This window comes from Liolophura sinensis, chromosome 1 (genome assembly GCF_032854445.1).
Source record: "Liolophura sinensis isolate JHLJ2023 chromosome 1, CUHK_Ljap_v2, whole genome shotgun sequence".
Lineage (NCBI taxonomy): Eukaryota > Metazoa > Mollusca > Polyplacophora > Chitonida > Chitonidae > Liolophura > Liolophura sinensis.
Window position 1 is genome coordinate 12,928,929 of NC_088295.1, and position 9,487 is coordinate 12,938,415.

Below are 9,487 nucleotides of genomic sequence, written 5' to 3' on the forward strand. Positions count from 1 at the left end.
AGACTGTTCCGAGGGTTTTGTATTCGTCAGGATGTTCTGGGTGCTGTAATATTAGACTGTTCCGAGGGTGTTGTAATCGCCAGGATGTTCTGGATGCTGTAATATTAGACTGTTCTGAGGGTGCTGTAATCGTCGTGTTGTTCCAGATGCTGTAATATTAGATTGGTCTGAGGGTGTTATAATTTAATGTTGTTCCGGATGCTGTAATATTCGATTGGTTCAAGGGTGTTGTAATCGTCATGTTGTTCCGGAATCTGTAATGTTAGTTTGGCCTGATGGTGTTGCAATTGTCAGGTGTTGTGGATGTTGTAATATTAGACTATTCTGAGGGTGTTGTAATTTTAATCTTATTCTGGATGCTGTAATATTAGATTGCCCCGATGTGTTGTAATTTTAATGTTGTTTAATGCTGTAATGTTAGATTGGTCTGAGAGTGTTGTAATCATCGCGTTGTTCAGGATGCTGTAATATTAGACTGTTTTGAGGGCATTGTGGTCATCATGTTGTTCCATATGCTGTAATATTAGACTGGTCCCAGCTTCTTGTGATGTTCTGGATGCTGCAGTCTGTATTTGATTGGTAGATATTTAGACTGTTCGTAGGTACCTTGATGCTCGTCAGATTCAGTGACGTGCTAAACTGTAGGATACTTGTGGAATTCTAGTCTGGTCTCATCGCTCTGGGATCCTATAGCTATACTGTCGTTGTTAGACTGTTCTGTTATGTTTTTTTTAATCTGTCAATATTCCTCTTGGATGTCGTAATGATCGTACTGTTCTGATATATAATCACAAAGCTATTATCACGTTTTTAAAGTGCTGCCTCCACTGAAGTATCATGCCGGAGACACCAGACATGACATTCTATCCTGTCACATGATAATGACACAGGGTCAACAAGTCATGTGTCCTTGCTTTAAGTTCACAATGCTGAACGTCAGGCAATGCAACAGCAAATACAATTTTTTAAAGTCTTTGGTATGACCCGACCCGGATTTGATCCCTGTATTCTTGTATCTCGTAATGTCCGTATTGTTTTGAAATGTTGTAGTCACCATACTCTTCCTTGTATCTAGTAATTCTTGTACTATTCCGGGATGCTGTAGTCACTATATTATTATTGTATCTCGTAATGATTGTACTGTTTTGAGATGCTTAGTCACTATATTGTTCTTGTATTTCGTAATGATTGTATTGCTCTAGGATATTATAGTCACCATATTGTTGTTGTAACTGGTAATGTTTGTATTTTTTAGGGATCGTTTTTGTACATGTATCTCGTAATGATTGTTCTGAGGTGATGTAGTCACCATATTGGTCTTGAATCTCGTAATGTTTGTAGTGTTCTGGGATCGTTTTTGTATCTCGTAATGATTGAACTGTTCTAAGATGCTCCAGTCACCATATTTTTCTTGTATCTTGTAATGTTTGCATTATTCTGGGATTATTATTGTATCTCGTAATGATTGTTCTGGTCTGAGATGCTGTAGTCATCATATTTGTTCTTGCATTTCGTAATGTTTGTATTGTTCTAAGCTGATGTAATAACCCTTATTCTTCTAGTAATTCGCAATTCTTGTATTGTTCCGGGATGCTGTTATCACCATATTGTTCTTGTATCTCGTAATGACTGCATTGCTCTGGGTTAGTGTAATCACCATATTGTTCTTGTATCTTGTAATGATTGCATTGCTCTGGGTTAGTGTAATCACCATATTGTTCTTGTATCTCGTAATGATTGCATTGCTCTGGGTTAGTGTAATCACCATATTGTTCTTGTATCTCGTAATGATTGCATTGCTCTGGGTTAGTGTAATCACCATATTGTTCTTGTATCTTGTAATGATTGCATTGCTCTGGGTTAGTGTAATCACCATATTGTTCTTGTATCTCGTAATGATTGCATTGCTCTGGGTTAGTGTAATCACCATATTGTTCTTGTATCTTGTAATGATTGCATTGCTCCGCATGTTGAAGCCATAATGTTCTGCTTTAATGAGGTTGTTGTGTTTCGTTATAGGAATGTATCCAATATATATCCAATCCAGTTGATTTAAAATATTTGAAGCGCAGACTGGTTAAAAATGGAAGATAAATGAGTGATATAACCTTGTAATGGATGAGTATTTAGGTAAAAGATATTCTGGTAGGACAAGTTAACTTTGGTTTTGAGAAGGAAATGTGACTTCACCCAACCGAACGTAAAATAATTCAGAATTTGCTAACAACACTAAAGATTTTGAGACAAGATTAATACTGTCTTTTCCAAACTGTTTCCCTAAAGACGCGGTCTAAAAATTCTACGCAGTTTTATCTTCCATACAGTGTTAAAATTGGTCTTGTATACGGTTTCGGGTTTTCAAGTTTTCTTGTTAATGAAATTCAAACGGAATTCTCCGCCTTAGGTATGCCAGTGACAGTTTTTTAATTTCCCAGAGGAGTTCGCAATTTGTATGTGCTGCAATGTCTGCTATAGTAGAGAGACAAAAGTTCATTAGCGGACTGACAGTTTGGAATGATACAGTTTGCACATCCCGAGGAGTTGAATTCTTAATGTCTATCAGATTAAATAGCTGCTGGGTTGAAAATTACCATGCATTTATTTTCTTAACGTATGGTCTTTCTTCATTTCAGTCAAAGGTGCATGTATATTCAGCTGAATCAAATGCAAGAAGTTTGTATTCATCAGAAAGTTTTTATAAAAGTTATACTGATTACTGTTTTCTTAATGTCTTGGTTTGTGTTTGTGTCTGTAAGCGTTAATCTTCTTTTGTATGCACTTTACCACAATCTTGCCAGAAAAACAACACGAGACAATGAGCTATCTAGGGCTGATACTGTCACTCTACGATTTGGTAGTTACGGAGTCCAAACAATTGTAATACATTCATGTGCCACTTTCTGCCCCTCTCTTTGGAACAAATGCAGTCCAGTTACCAAAACACTCAGTCACTGTTCTTTACTGGCATAATTGATTTTCAACGGACTTCGTGTGGAATCTCTGGCGTTGAAGAAAAGTAAATGGTTTATTTTGTGTCTTCTCGCGAGTCCAATTGAGCGACGCCTCCCATTTATTATCCTGACATAATTGCCGTATCCAGAAGTCAATGGATGGTCCAGGGAAAACCCGCACCGTGCCTTGGCGCTAAATGGATACAAAAATGTGAAAAACGGAGCACTTTGCCACTGAACTGACATGCCACATTCTCATTGTGTGAAATCAAGGCTTCAGTCGGGCGCGGAGTAAACCCTAAAATACTAGGTAATGTCGTCAAACAAAACCAAGGGGGGGATGACAAGCTCTTAAACAAAACATGCACGTCATCAAACAAAAATCACGCGTCAAATATACACGTGAGCAAACAATAAACAAAAGTCGCGCCCTCAAGCAAGAAACACGTGCCAACAAACAAGACATGAGTCAGCAAACAATAAATACGTTTCAGCTAACAAAATATACACGTCAGCAATAATAGTCTTGATAAAAAATAAAAACGCGTTTAATGAGCAGAAATACACGTTAATAAAGAAAACAGTTGTCAGTAAACAAGAAACAGGCATCAACAAACAAGACATACAAAAATAGCTTCCATTTGGTTAGATGATCGCAGCTTTTCACGGTTAATAGGGACAAACAACTAACAAAAGAATATATAACGAATCGTACACAAATTAATGGGTTCTCCATCAAAGTCGATTAGTTACAGTTGTTTTTAAGAAATAAGTTTCTCAGTGACACTAGCATTCCTCCATATATAAAAATGGCTGCCATTGCATAGGTGAAAAGTTATGGCGTCACACAAGAAATATATACATAAAAGTCGACTGCAAGGGAGTATATACCTTACCTCCATATCCAGATCAACAAATCCCTCAAGGGTGACAACGGAACAATAATCTGCTTTTAGTTCGTATCTCACAAGGATGAAGAATGCAGATTCGAATCACCACCAAAATGTAGCCGTTTGGAGCTCGTGCCAAGGTCAACCCGTGCTCAGGGTTTCAACAACATCTGAGCATAACATTTTCCTTCTGGCAGTGGTACAAAATGGCTTCAAACATTACTGGATACAGATTTTAATGGATCGATGCTTGTGTAATTTATTTATTTATTTATTTGATTGGTGTTTTACGCCGTACTCAAGAATATTTCACTTATACGACGGCGGCCAGCATTACGGTGGGAGGAAACCGGGCAGAGCCCGGGGGAAACACACTCCCATCCGCATGTTGCTGAGAGACCTTCCCACTTACATGCTTGTGCAATGGTAATAAAATAAAGTTATATCAATAAATGCAAAGGGTCATTTCCAATGCCACCTGGTAAATAGAAGCATTATGAAAGTTCATATCTGACAACAGTAAAACCTTTGAGGCCATTGTATCGTTGTGTGTAATTTAAGAAATGATTCTTCTATTACAAAATTTATCCTACGTACCAACCTATGTCGAATTACATAGACATCCTATCTGTTTATATTTCATGATTCAGAAGGTGCTAGCATTTGGTTTCCTCTGTTTTGTCGATAATTTTTATAGTAAGTGGTACCGTATCCCGGCAATGATCAAATTAAATCTTTTCCTTGAAATGGTTTCCTTGCTTTTACTTAATAACGCAATGCAAGTAAAATCGGTTTCTTCCGAACAGGTGCCTACATGGGAATCACATGTAATATCACGGGCGTACATCGAAGGCTCTTCGGAAAAGGCTGAAACACTTGAGTTTGAAGAGTAAGGTCTTCAAGTTTTTATAATCATCCGTTCACCACAAACAGATCAAGCAAATAGCTATATGTAACTGTTGACACCATACAAGCCTCAAGCCTAGTGATATAGTTTGGAGGATGGAAAGGTATCGGGCGAAGCGTGGAGGTTCCTCCGAGGGCTGTCCGGTTTTATCCACCCAGCAACTTGACCACTGGCATGTAGGTGCAATCTTTAATACGGAGTTAGAAGCCAATTCAGCAAATAAACAAAATGAATAAATGAAATAACTACTAAATCGAGCACCTCATTGCCGAGGACTTGGTACGGTAAGGCGGAGAATCGGCCCGAGAGAAGTACAATAAGAAAGCGCAAATGTCAAAATCCCAGCACGATGCCTCGTGTAGGTATTTTTCTTCTCAGCATACCTTTTGTGTGAGTAAAGATATAGGCTGCACTGCATTAAATAAGTGTTATCATGAATTAAATTGGATAATTGTTAAGCCATGATATTACGTAATGTGTGACAACTACAGCGAAATCATACGTGAATCCTGGTTGAGAGCACGTGGTCCTCTAGCTATGGTTAAGATTACCATGTTATGCGTAGTGGAAGTATAAGGCTGAACATTTGTTACATATGTATTTAATTGATTGGTGCATAACTGCGTGCTCAAGAATTCTTCAGAAAGTTACATTTGTGATGCAGTGATTTTCCCCATTCCACAGTGAATGCAAAAAAAAGATATTTCAGTATGACTTGAGCAGGCTACCAATTTTTCGATTTTATGACCAATACATTGCGTCAATGCATTCTTGCCAGGAAAAGGAATTAAAGTATAACTGAAAAAAGAAATAGCCTTGCGAGTTTTTGAGCAGCTAACAGTCACAGCTATAGTCAGTGTCGCTTCTTGAGGTGTATAGTTTCTTGCACTGGGGCCGATTCCCCCGCCTTACCATACCAGGTCCTTTCTCTGGATTTCATGAGTACCTGGCCCATGTATTCTTACAATTTCACGAACACTCATCTGCCAGTAGTGATAAGAATCATAAATAACAATAGGAATCCCCGATGATGTTACCATAAACGATTCCACAGGCTTTCATAGATTCGCTTCAGACCTTAACACTGTTTGTGATGTTCTCCCCACGCACTACTAGTCAGCGTCTGTAGTGGTCTGTGGGGGTTACTTGTGGGTCATCATTTCGAGGTTGTCGGTAAGAAAGCTGGTTCGACTTCTAGCCCCCATTCTGTGCAGGATACAGTCACAAGGGTGTAATCTATCAACCTGCACAGGGGATGAACTCCAGTGATGAACAACCCACTCTCCATACCCCGGCGTGTAATAACAGTTAACACTGCCTCATTGGTTCGGGCGCTGCTCTCAGATGATATGGCCATCTCAAGCTTCAAAATCTCCATTTGAAACTTAAAGCCAGAAAAGAGTGATTCCCGCTGAAAATCCATTTGTTTTCTCCTTGTGTAAACAGAAAGTAACAAATTAAAGTATGTTCATTTCTAGCAATGAGGATATAGAATAGCATATTACACTGGAGACAGTTGCAGTTCATTCATTTTGAGGTCTCAATTTTTTTTTTTTTTTCAGTTGGAAATGTTTTTATGCGCGGCTGCTTTTTTCTCATTAAATGTTAGGCGTTAATCTGAGTGTCACGGTTCAGGAAGTAGGAGTCAAGTCCTTTCTAACACTTAAGTCATGTAATCAATTTCTCATCCATTTTTTCTTGTAGGCCTACAATAAAACCAAATTAGTGTAGATTTTGAACTAAACAGGCATTTGTTCCCACAGGCAGAAAGAAGAGCCCGAGAAGAATGGTGGATTCAAGAAAATCAGCATGTACGTTTTCCCACCGTCGACAATGACATTTTAAACAGACAATGTCGTAAAAGAGACGATGTCATTTCGTTCAGTCATAAATTATTGTTACATGAAAATGCGCACCAAGACTTCTTGATCAGCTGCCTCTGCCTAAAATTGTATAAGGGACTTATGTAAACATGGGATTTAGACATTGCCGGTATTAAATCACAACATCTGCCAGTTGTTAACAGATTTACTGTATTTACTCTGTTTTTAAATGTTAAAGTGATACTAGTCGTCTGGAACTTCCAGGACATTTCTCTTGTCACTTTCAACTCAAATTAATCAAGTGGAATGATCTAAGTTTGAGTATAACTAATGCCACAGTATTTTACATGAACAGGTACAATGCATAACGTATCTCAGTTGCCGTTGCATATAAGGTTTCCAGTTTTTTAGAAAAATATTCTAATTTTAATTTATGTCCTTGCAATACAGTGTTATTGGTGTGGTGTAGTTTGGTTTTGACGAATACCTGAGCGTTGATTTCTGACATTTGCTCAGACGAGGTGGAATTGAAGTGCTCCCCCTGATACTCTAATAATCCCTTGGGATTTCGGCTTCTGAATATTGTCTACATCATTTGCCCTTGTAACTCAATGATTACTATTGATATTTAGGATTTCTGAATTGTTTGCGCTAACTGTTCTTCACGAATTTCCGAACAAAAGCTTTGATCAGCACTATTACGGTTAAAAGTTAAAGGGTTTTGGATTGATTCGTACGAAATTTATCTAAGATGGATTTTACTTCAGTAGAGGGTTTGTAAACATTTCGTCTTCTCGTCACTTTTTGGAAACAGAACGCCACATTAAATACCTAAATGTTTGTTGGTTAATATATTAACATTTTAGATTTTACCGTTGAATTATGACGGGGTTTAACTCAAATGTAAGAGTTACCACACGTTTATCAACTACATGTATATTTAAAGATCATGAAGAATGTGTAACCTCAACCTGGGCAATTTCTGCACATGTTGCTCCCTAAAATTAATATACACGCTTGTGACTGACAGACAGAAATTTTGGTTGGGCAACATATACTCGTGTGATTCCATCCGTACATAGTCTGCATTATAGAATGAGAATAAGAAATATTTGACATCTTTTTTTTTTGATGTTTGTTTTTGCATTCAACAGCCGAAATTTGGTGAAGTGAGAGACTTGAAAGCACTGCCATATTTATGTTCCATTTAAATGGTTCTGTTTGTTCCACGGACCGTGTATGGTGTGCACTACGTTTCTCACATGCGTGCTTCAAATATGCAATCTTAAAGTTGCAAAAACAAGCCATGCATACTGTCACTTGGACTTATGTTAGCCCCAAAAGGCCACCGTAGAATTCAATATTTTAAATGCTTACAGCTCACTTGGACAATTTTTTAAACGTAAACAAAATATTTTATTGAACAGTTTTTGCTGGTTGTAAACTTCATTTTATAAGTAGAATGATTTATTCCCATTTCTGGTTATACGTCCCTCATCGTCCCATCCAAGGGTCAAGACAAAAGAAAATATCATCACCATTTTCCAGTTTGTTCCTGTTTTATGATTTTTCTTTTCGTGCTGTTACTCCTAGATGTATAAGGGAATTCATCCTTTTTCGTTCATATTTGGACAGTTGTGTCGTTAATTTCACGTTAAAAATATCAACAAACTGAGTCGAATAGATATTGACCACTGGTGCCAGTAATGCAAGTGAGAATGAAAATGGGTTTGGCAATTATGGGAAGCAAGTTTCTTTTTTCCTTATTTGTTAAAGGATATCCTTGAGGGAGTATTTCATCTACTCCATTATGATTCCAGTAGGTTTAGAGTTTAAGTATTAAACTATAATGTATTCACAGAGTATATCAGAGTTACAGCTCCCATAACTTCAGACCACTGATATCCTTAGGAACATACCCACTTTTAGTCGGTGTGAAAAACTCTATACCTTCATGCCCGAAGGCCAAAAACGTTTTTCCTCCAGAGAATACTTTTTATCGTGACTGGTCGCCAGACACAGTATATACTCGATAATCTTTCGTTCCTTTTTCTAATGCACAAATTCCCCAGGGCTGCCGAGAAACAGTTCAATTAATACAGTTTCTGGTGACCCGAGGGCCTGAATCTAATTATGAGATAAGAGAACGGTAAGGCTGGACAAAAATTACTCAAATGGTTTGTTATTGTAATCCATACAACACAGTAATGACGTGAACAAGGGCACAGATAAAGCGTATAACAAATCGGGACTTCAAAATAAAGCCAGTCAGTTACAGATAAACCCATGTTCTAACCACACTAAGATTCACCATCTTCTCCAAATGATAATAAAAACTGCTGATAGAATCGATACTCCCCAGCCAAAGAGACATTATTTAATTTTTCATGACAGAACTCTCACTCTAAAATCCGATCACGGTTACATTGACGCTCCCTCCCACAGTGCTGGCCTTACTTCCACGAAGCCCGACAAAGCTCAGGATAGCAAATGTCTCAAATAGTCAAACACAGGGAATTGTTCCCGTATTTCCGGTGTTACCAAACAGTTGATGGCAAAATTGCAACTCTAAAACAGCTAACAATAAAACTGAATCTAAGGCGCTTCTGTATGTTTGAAGTCTGAGTTTGATGGCGACAGAAGCTTGACTGTGTGTCGCTTTTGGATAACTTGGTACTCAATATGTCACTCATGTCACGGTACTCAATGTGTCGCTGATATCATGATACTCAGTGTGAATAATACCATGGTACTCAATATGTCACTCATGTCACGGTACTCAGTGTGTCGCTGATATCATGATACTCAGTGTGAATAATACCATGGTACTCAATATGTCACTCATGTCACGGTACTCAATGTGTCGCTGATATCATGATACTCAGTGTGAATAATACCATGGTACTCAATATGTCA